Source organism: Lolium perenne, chromosome 6, assembly GCF_019359855.2.
Source record: "Lolium perenne isolate Kyuss_39 chromosome 6, Kyuss_2.0, whole genome shotgun sequence".
NCBI classification, from domain to species: domain Eukaryota; kingdom Viridiplantae; phylum Streptophyta; class Magnoliopsida; order Poales; family Poaceae; genus Lolium; species Lolium perenne.
The window spans coordinates 5,053,900-5,063,809 of NC_067249.2; the positions used below are offsets into that span (position 1 = coordinate 5,053,900).

At 43.6% G+C, this 9,910-nt stretch overlaps 1 pseudogene; it reads left to right on the forward strand.

Annotated features, from left to right (window-relative positions):
- The first annotated feature begins 3,332 nt into the window (after positions 1 to 3,332).
- Positions 3,333 to 6,640, forward strand: LOC127310847 (uncharacterized; annotated as a pseudogene).
- Positions 6,641 to 9,910: the final 3,270 nt, after the last annotated feature.

Here is a 9,910-nt window from a genome sequence, read left to right on the forward strand (position 1 = left end):
ATATAATGAATGAATGTGTACAACTTCTAGTAGCGTACAAATATATGCAACTTTTATTTTCGAACGAAAAAAATGAAATAACAGGCGGTCGGTGGCGGGGGGGGGAGGGGTGCTGCACCCCTCAAACCCTAAAGCAGAAGCGTTGTGCGTGCACCACGTAGAGGGCCTTTTGTCGCGGGTGGTAATACCGCCCGCGACAAAAGGGCCTGTGCCCTGCGCGCCCCGCGGCTGCCACGTGGTGGACCTTATGTCGCGGGTCATAAGCGACCCGGGATAAAAGGCCTCCCTTTTATCGCGCCTTGCTTGTCGCGGCTGGCCGCCCGCGACAAAAGGCCCTAACCACCCGGATCAAAAGGCCTGTTTTCCACTAGTGACTATTGGGGTTTCTATGGGAATTAACCTGGATGATAGATTACGGCCGGCTAGATTAATTAAGGACATTGAAAAACAAAGAATGGTAACTTTTATAAATGTTAGTACTAGCTATGCGAATGAGGATACGGAAAAAATACCTACTTGTTTAGTGGTCAGCCGTGCTTCAAATCTTTGTGAAGACTTAGACGAGGATGATCAGTTTTTTGGTGATGATCCTTCACAACTTCTGATTCCCCGCCGGGAAACTAAATGTCAACGTAAAAAAGGTCTTATGACAAGACTAAAGTTAGGAGAAGCGACAGACTAAGGCTTAAAAAAAACTTAAATTTTCATGGAGGGTTTAAGGGGATTGACGTGGAACAGTGAAGGATTTCGTGATCCGGGGAAGCATCTTTTTGTTAAAGAGGCGATTAGAGATCACCGTTTAGATTTTATTGCGCTATTGGAGACTGGACGCTCGAATTTTACGATTCCATTCTTGTCTAACTTGGCTGCGGGTCAGAACTTTGCTTGGTTCTGTTTGCCACCGCATGGTCGATCAGGGGGTATCCTTGTAGGAATTAACACTCAAACTCTTTTAGTTCAAAAGGTAGACAATGGTGATTTCTGTGTAAAACTCCATATTAAATCTAAACTAGATGGTTTTGAGTGGATTTTAGTCCCTGTGTATGGTGCTGCCCAGGACAACCATAAAGCTGAGTTTTTGTCTGAGTTAGTTCGTTTTTGTGAGGTTGAGACTTTACCAATGCTATTAGCAGGAGATTTCAATATTTTGCGAAGAAGAGAGGATAAAAGCAATAATAATTTCAATCCTCACTGGCCTTTTGTGTTTAATGCAATCATTGAAAATTTGAACCTAAGAGAGCTTGCTCTTTCTGGGAGACAATTTACATGGTCCAGTAGGAGAGAAAATCCAACTTATGAGAAATTAGATAGAGTTTTGGCGAGTGTTGAGTGGGAACAAAAATTTCCTCTAGTCAATGTGCGGGCACTCACACGAGCTGGTTCGGATCATACACCTTTGTTAATTGATTTCGGACAACATGCACATCGGGGTAATAAATCTAAATTTTCATTCGAGCTTGCTTGGTTTCAACAAGACGGGTTTTATGAAATGGTTTCTACTGAATGGGCATCCGTGGCCCAGGGGACCTCACCCATTCAAACTTGGCAAAATAAGATTAGACACTTAAGACGTTATCTGAGAGGTTGGGCAAAAAATTTAAGTGGAAAATATAAAAAGGAAAAAGAGCGTCTTTTAAGTATCATTGATACTTTAGATATACATGCTGAATCTAATCCACTGTCAAATTTAGAAAGGGAAGAATTAAAATGTGCACATGAATGTCTTAATAAATTGCGGCGTGATGAGGAGCAAAAATGGGCTCAGCGTGCGAAAGTTAAGAATATTTAGAAAGGGGATAATAATACGAAGTACTTTCACCTAATTGCGAATGTCAAGCATAGGAAGAAAATAATTTTCCAGTGGGAGCAGGAAGAAGGAACTATAGTTGGGGATGAGAATTTAAAAACCTACATAACCGAATTCTACAAACAATTGTTTGGGGCACCTGAGCATAACTCCTTTTCCTTGATGGAGGAGCGTGTGACGGATATTCCACAGTTGTCACAAGACGAAAACATTTTTCTCACATCACCTTTTACTGAGGAGGAAGTCTTTGAGGCTATCTCTCAGATGGAACGAAACAACTCCCCCAGACCCGATGGTTTTCTGGTGGAGTTTTATTAACAATTTTGGAATGTAATCAAGACTGATCTGATGGCGTTGTTCACACAATTTCATGGTGGCGAGTTGCCTCTTTATAAAATCAATTTCGATGTCATTACGCTTTTGCCAAAAAAGGAAAACGTAGTCCAAATTCAACAATACCGACCGGTTTGCCTCCTTAATGTGAGTTTCAAAATATTTACTAAAGTAGCTACAGTACACACTTCTGGTTTAATTCATCAGGTTATTAAACCCACCCAAATAGCCTTCATGCCAGGTCGACATATCCTTGAGGGAGTAGTGGTCTTGCATGAAGCAATTCACGAAATTAATCGAAAAAAATTGGACGGCGTTCTTTTCAAGATTGATTTTGAAAAGGCATATGATAAAGTCAAATGGCCTTTCCTTCAACAGGTGTCGATAATGAAAGGGTTTGACCCTAAATGGTGTGATTTTATCAAACATTTTGTTCAAGGGGGTAGCGTTGGAATTAGGGTCAATGATGATATTGGTCATAATTTTCAAACAAGGAAGGGTTTAAGACAAGGTGATCCTTTTTCACCCATTCTTTTTAATATAGTGGCCACTAGTAGAAAACAGGCCTTTCGTCCAAAGCCCCTGGGAGCTTTAGTCCCGGTTTTAAAGCAAACCGGGACCAGTGGGAGGCATTGGTCCCGGTTTGTTTGGCGCAGAGCGACGCCACCCTCTGGTCCCGGTTCGTTTGGGGCCTTTAGTCCCGGTTTGTAATACAAACCGGGACTAAAGGGGGTGCAGCAGGGCGCGTCAGGGCGTGTCAGGCCCCGACCCCTTTTAGTCCCGGTTGGTATCACCAACCGGGACCAAAGGTCTACCCTTTGGTCCCGATTTTTCTTACCAACCGGGACCACGTGCCCATCTGTCTATATATACCCTTGCCCTGCCCAAGTTTGAGCCACACTTAGCATTTTCCACTTCTTAGCACGAGAGAGGTGTATGTTGCTTTGCTCTCTTCATATGCATAAGAGGTGTTTGATGAAATGCCTAAGAGCTTTTGCTACTTGAGTTCACAGAAAACAAGCCACATTTAACTGTCTTTTTCCTTCTCCAACGAGGTTAACAACTTAATTTATCCTTTCATCTGTCATTGATAAAATACATGTGTATATATATACATCGCTTCACTAATCATGATGTTCCGTAATAGTTTTTTAATAAGCTTAATTATATCATGCAGATGAATCGGCAATGGATGTACGGTGACCGACGCCTTCACGAGTTCACTTCGGGCCTGCAAAATTTTATCAATGTGGCTGAGGAAAACAAACGGGGTGGTTTTATGTATTGTCCATGTGTTAACTGTCAGAATGTCATAAATTACTCTTCCTCGAGGACCATTCACACCCACCTGCTGCGGTCCGGTTTCATGCCCCACTACAATTGTTGGACCAAGCACGGAGAAAAAGGGGTTATCATGGAAGACAACGAAGAAGAAGAGGACGATGACAACTATCCCATGTTCGCTGAATACGGTGATACTGCATAGGGGGATTGTTTTCCATCAGAAGATAACAATGAAGACAATGAAGCAGAAGATCAAGAGGCATCAGATGAGCCTACTGATGATCTTGGTCGGGCCATTGCTGATGCAAGGAGAGAATGTGAAACTGAAAAGGAAAGGTTGAACTTCGACAAGATGTTAGAGGATCACAACAAATTGTTGTACCCAACTTGCGAAGATGGCCAGAAAAAGCTAGGTAGCACACTTGAATTGTTGCAATGGAAGGCAGAGAATGGTGTGACTGACTCGGGGTTTGAAAAGTTGCTGAAAATAATTAAGAAACAGCTTCCAAGTGGTAACGAATTGCCCGCCAATACGTACGAAGCGAAGAAGGTTGTCTGCCCTCTAGGATTAGATGTGCAGAAGATACATGCATGCATTAATGACTGCATCCTCTACCACGGCGAGTATGAGAATTTAGATGCATGTCCGGTGTGCACTGCACTGCGGTATAAGATCATACAAGATGACCCAGGTGATATTGAGGGTGAGCGCCCCAGGAAGAGGGTTCCTGCCAAGGTTATGTGGTATGCTCCTATGATACCACGGCTGAAACATTTGTTCAAAAATAAAGAGCACACCAGGTTGTTGCGATGGCACAAAGCAGACCGTAAGAAAGACGAGATGATTAGGCACCCCGCTGATGGGTCCCAGTGGAGAAAAATCGATAGAAAGTTCCCGTACTTTGCAGAGGATGCAAGGAACTTATGGTTTGGTCTAAGTACTGATGGCATGAATCCTTTTGGAGAGCAGAGCTGCAGTCATAGAACCTGGCATGTGACTCTTTGTATCTATAACCTTCCTCCTTGGTTGTGCATGAAGCGAAAGTTCATTATGATGCCAGTGCTCATCCAAGGCCCGAAACAACCCGGCAATGACATTGATGTGTACCTGAAGCCATTAGTTGAAGAACTTCTACAGCTGTGGGCCATAACAGGTGTACGTATGTGGGACGAGCACAAGCAGGAGGAATTTGACCTACGAGCGCTGCTCTTCGTAACCATCAATGATTGGCCTGCTCTTGGTAATATTTCAGGACAGTCAAACAAGGGATACAATGCATGCACGCACTATTTAGATGAGACGCCAGGTGCATATTTGGATAAATCTAAGAAGGTCATGTACCTGGGGCATCGTCGATTTCTTACGCGTACCCATCCCGTAAGAAAGAAAGGTAAGCATTACAACGGTGAGGCAGATCACCGGAAGAAGCCTGCCCACCGTCATGGTGCTGATATCTTTGGTATGGTCAAGGATCTAGAAGTAATATTTGGAAAGGGTCCTGGCGGACAGTCTGTTCCGAATGACGCTGCCGGACACGCGGCCATGTGGAAGAAGAAATGTATATTTTGGGAGCTACCCTATTGGAAAGTCCTAGAGGTCCGCTCTTCAATCAATGTCATGCATGTGACGAAGAATCTTTGCGTGAACCTGCTAGGCTTCCTGGGCGTGTACGGGAAGACAAAAGATACACCAGAAGCACGGGAGGACCAGCAACGTATGAAAGACCCAAAAAAAAACTGCATGAGACAGATAAAGGACGTCATTACTCCAGCTACGCTCTTACAAAAGCAGAGAAGGAAATCTTTTTTGAATGCCTGAATAGTATCAAGGTCCCGTCTGGCTTCTCCTCCAATATAAAGGGAATAATAAATATGGCAGATAAAAAATTCCAGAACCTGAAGTCTCATGACTGCCACGTGATAATGACGCAGTTGCTTCCGATTGCATTGAGGGGGCTTCTACCGGAAAATGTTCGAGTGCCCATTGTGAAGCTATGTGCATTCCTCAATGCAATTTCTCAGAAGGTAATCAATCCAGAAAGTCTACAGAGGTTGCAGAATGATGTGGTCCAATGTCTTGTTAGTTTTGAGCTGGTGTTCCCACCATCCTTCTTCAATATTATGACGCATCTCCTCGTTCACCTGGTCGATGAGATTTTCATTCTCGGTCCTGTGTTTCTACACAATATGTTCCCCTTTGAGAGGTTCATGGGAGTCTTAAAGAAATATGTTCATAATCGTGCTAGGCCATAAGGAAGCATCTCCAAGGGCTATGGAACAGAGGAGGTCATTGAGTTCTGTGTTGATTTATTCCTGACCTTAAGCCGATTGGTGTTCCTGAATCGCGGCACGAGGGGAGACTGAGTGGAAAAGGCACGATAGGAAAGAAAGCAATGATATGTAGGGACGGGCATTCATTCACTCAAGCACACTACACAGTTCTACAAAGTTCCACCTTGGTGGCTCCGTATATCAATGTACACAAGAATTTTGTACGCTACCAGAACCCAGGGCAGTCGGACGACTGGATTATACGTGAACACATGTCGACTTTTGGTGGTTGGTTGCAAAAACATCTCATGAATGACACTACTGTTGGAGATCAGTTGTACTTGTTGGCCCAGGCACCATCTTCGACTGTATTGACTTTCCAAGGGTACGAGATAAATGGGAATACATTTTACACGATCGCCCTAAGATAAAAAGAGCACCAACCAAAACAGTGGTGTCCGCTTTGATGCAACAAACAACAAAGGCCAAAAGGACACCTATTATGGTTACATAGAGGAGATATGGGAACTTGACTATGGACCTTCTTTTAAGGTCCCTTTGTTTAGGTGCAAATGGGTCAAGATAACAGGAGGTGGGGTTCAGGTAGACAAGTTGTATGGAATGACAATAGTGGATCTCAACAATCTTGGGTATAGAGACGAACCATTCGTCCTAGCCAAGGATGTGGCCCAGGTTTTCTATGTGAAGGACATGTCTACCAAACCAAGAAAAAGGAAAATTAAGGAAACGAATACATCATACGATGAGCCAAAGCGCCACATAGTTCTTTCTGGAAAAAGAAACATCGTGGGAGTGGAGGACAAGACAGACATGTCAGAAGATTATAATAAGTTTGATGAAATTCCGCACTTCTCAGTGAACATTGACCCAAGCATCAAGTTAAATGATGAAGATGCTCCATGGTTACGGCCGAAGCGATCATAACAAGGGCATACACGAAGAAGGTCCATGGCACACATGTGTATCTCAATATGGCAATCAATTTCCCATTTGTTTTTGTGTAATAATGTAACTGTATGTAAGATATTAACAGTGGAGATGGTTGGCTTGTTTTTACTAGTTCAATAGAGGCTTTCACGGGCTTGCTGGGAAATTTTTCCGAGGCGGAGTTTCCGAAGATGCCGTAGGGCGTGTGCACCAACGACATCTTCGAGAAACTCCGCCACGGGAGATTTCCCAACCCTTTCCCCAACAATGTTACGGGAGATGGAGGCTTTCACGGGCTTGCAGGAAAAAAATTCCGAGGCGAAGCTTCCGAAGATGTCGTAGGGCGTGTGCACCAATGACATCTTCGAGAAGCTCCGCCACGGGAGATTTCCCAACCCTTTCCACAACAATGTTACGGGAGATGGAGGCCTTCACGGGCTTGCAGGAAAAAAAATCCGAGGCGGAGCTTCCGAAGATGTCGTAGGGCGTGTGCACCAACGACATCTTTGAGAAGCTCCGCCACGGGAGATTTCCCAACCCTCATCCATGTGGATGAATGATACGTCTCCAACGTATCTATAATTTCCGATGTTCCATGCTTGTTTTATGACAATACCAACATGTTTTGTTCACACTTTATATCATTTTTATGCGTTTTCCGGAACTAACCTATTGACGAGATGCCGAGAGGCCAGTTCCTGTTTTCTGCTGTTTTTGGTTCCAGAAAGGCTGTTCGGGCAATATTCTCGGAATTGGACGAAATCAACGCCAAACCTCCTATTTTCTCCGGAAGGCTCCAGAACACTGAAGAAGAGTCGGAGAGGGGCCAGACGGCCACCACACCACATGGCGGCGCGGGCCAGGCCTAGGCCGCGCCGGCCTAGGGTGTGGCGCCCCCAGGTGCCCCCCTGCGCCGCCTCTTCGCCTATAAAACCCCTTTCGACCTAAAAACGCAGTACCAATTGACGAGACTCCAGAAAGACTCCAGGGGCGCCGCCGCCATCGCGAAACTCCAACTCGGGGGACAGAACTCTGTTTCAGCACCCTGCCGGGACGGGGAATTGCCCCCGGAGCCATCTCCACCGCCGTCTTCACCGCCATCTTCACCGCCATCGCTGCCTCCATGATGAGGAGGGAGTAATCCACCCCCGAGGCTGAGGGCTCCGCTGTAGCTATGTGGTTCATCTCTCTCCCATGTACCTCAATACAATAATCTCATGAGCTGCTTTACATGATTGAGATTCATATGAGTTTTGTATCACTACTATCTATGTGCTACTCTAGCAATGTTATTAAAGTAGTTTTATTCCTCCTACACGTGTGTAAAGGTGACAGTGTGTGCACCGTGTTAGTACTTGGTTTATGCTATGATCATGATCTCTTGTAGATTGCGAAGTTAACTATTGGTATGATAATATTGATGTGATCTATTCCTCCTACATATGCATGAAGGTGACAGCGTGCATGCTATGTCAGTACTTGGTTTAGTCTTTTTGATCTATCTTACACTATAAGGTTACTTAAATATGAACAAATTGTGGAGCTTGTTAACTCTGGCATTGAGGGTTCGTGTAATCCTACGCAATGCGTTCATCATCCAACAAAAGTGTAGAGTATGCATTTATCTGTTCTGTTATGTGATCAATGTTGAGAGTGTCCACTAGTGAAAGTGTAATCCCTAGGCCTTGTTCCTAAATACTGCTGCGTTACTACTGCTTGTTTACTGTTTTACTGCGTTACTACTGCTGCAATACTACCACCATCAACTACACGCCAGCAAGCTATTTTCTGGCACCGTTGCTACTGCTCATATATATTCATACCACCTGTATTTCACTATCTCTTCGCCGAACTAGTGCACCTATTAGGTGTGTTGGGGACACAAGAGACTTCTTGCTTTGTGGTTGCAGGGTTGCATGAGAGGGATATCTTTGACCTCTTCCTCCCTGAGTTCGATAAACCTTGGGTGATCCACTTAAGGGAAAACTTGCTGCTGTTCTACAAACCTCTGCTCTTGGAGGCCCAACACTGTCTACAGGAAAGGAGGGGGAACGTAGACATCAAGCTATTTTCTGGCGCCGTTGCCGGGGAGGAAAGGTAAAAGGTACTCACACTCCGGATCTCGGCTACCAAGCTATTTTTCGCCATTGTAAGTACTCGAAGCTATTTCCTCTAGATCCTGCAATTGCAACTTTTTGTTTCTTGTTTACACTAGTTAGGCATAATGGAAAACAACAAAAAAATTGGTGAGCTTTTTAATCTATTTCCTGATTTAGAATTGTTTAATGCGAAAATTAAAAAACCTATGGAACCTTATTTGCATGCTAGTAGTGATGTTATTAGTATGAATGCAATTACTGCTAATACTATGGATAAGTCTAAGCTTGGGGAAGCTAGTTTATATAAGAATAATCTTTTTTGCTCCTCAGCTTTGGAAGAAATATTTTGCTCTGATAATGCTTTATCTCCCATATGCGATAACTCTAATGATGCTTCTGATATTTTAAATCCACCTGCTGAAAGTATTCCGTATAAAATACCTATGAAAATTATCGAACATGTTATGGATAACCACTATAAAGGGGATGGAACTGTCCATCCTAGAGATCATTTACTGTTTTTGCACGAATTATGCGGGTTATTCAAGTGTGCAGGTATCTCTATGGATGAAGTGAGGAAGAAGCTATTCTCTGTTTCGCTGTCTGGTAAAGCGGCGCATTGGTATAAATTGTTGGAGAATAGACATTCTCTTGGTTGGGAGGAAATTGCATCTCTCTTTTATTCTAAATTTTATCCTCCTCATGAAGTGCATATTGATAGGAATTATATTTATAACCTCGTGATGGAGAGAGTATTTCTCAAGCGTGGGGGAGACTGAAGTCACTAATGCTCAAATGTCCCATTCATGAGCTCCCCCGTAATGTTATTGTTAATAATTTTTATGCGAGGCTTTCAGGACAACACAAGGACTATCTGGACGCGTGTTCGGAAGGATCTTTCACAAGCAAAGAGGTTGAAGCTAGGTGGGATCTTCTTGATCGGATTGAGGACAACGCTGAAGGATGGGAGAACAATGAAGGTAAAGAGTCAGGTATAAATTATGATTATGAATGCATTGAAGCTTTTATGGATACCGATAAATTTCGAAATATGAGTGCTACTTATGGTCTTGACTCTCAAGTTGCTGCAAATCTTTATAAAGCCTTTGCTTCTCATTTTGAATTGCCTAAAAATAATTTTGATAAGTATCATGAACCTTTTAAAGAG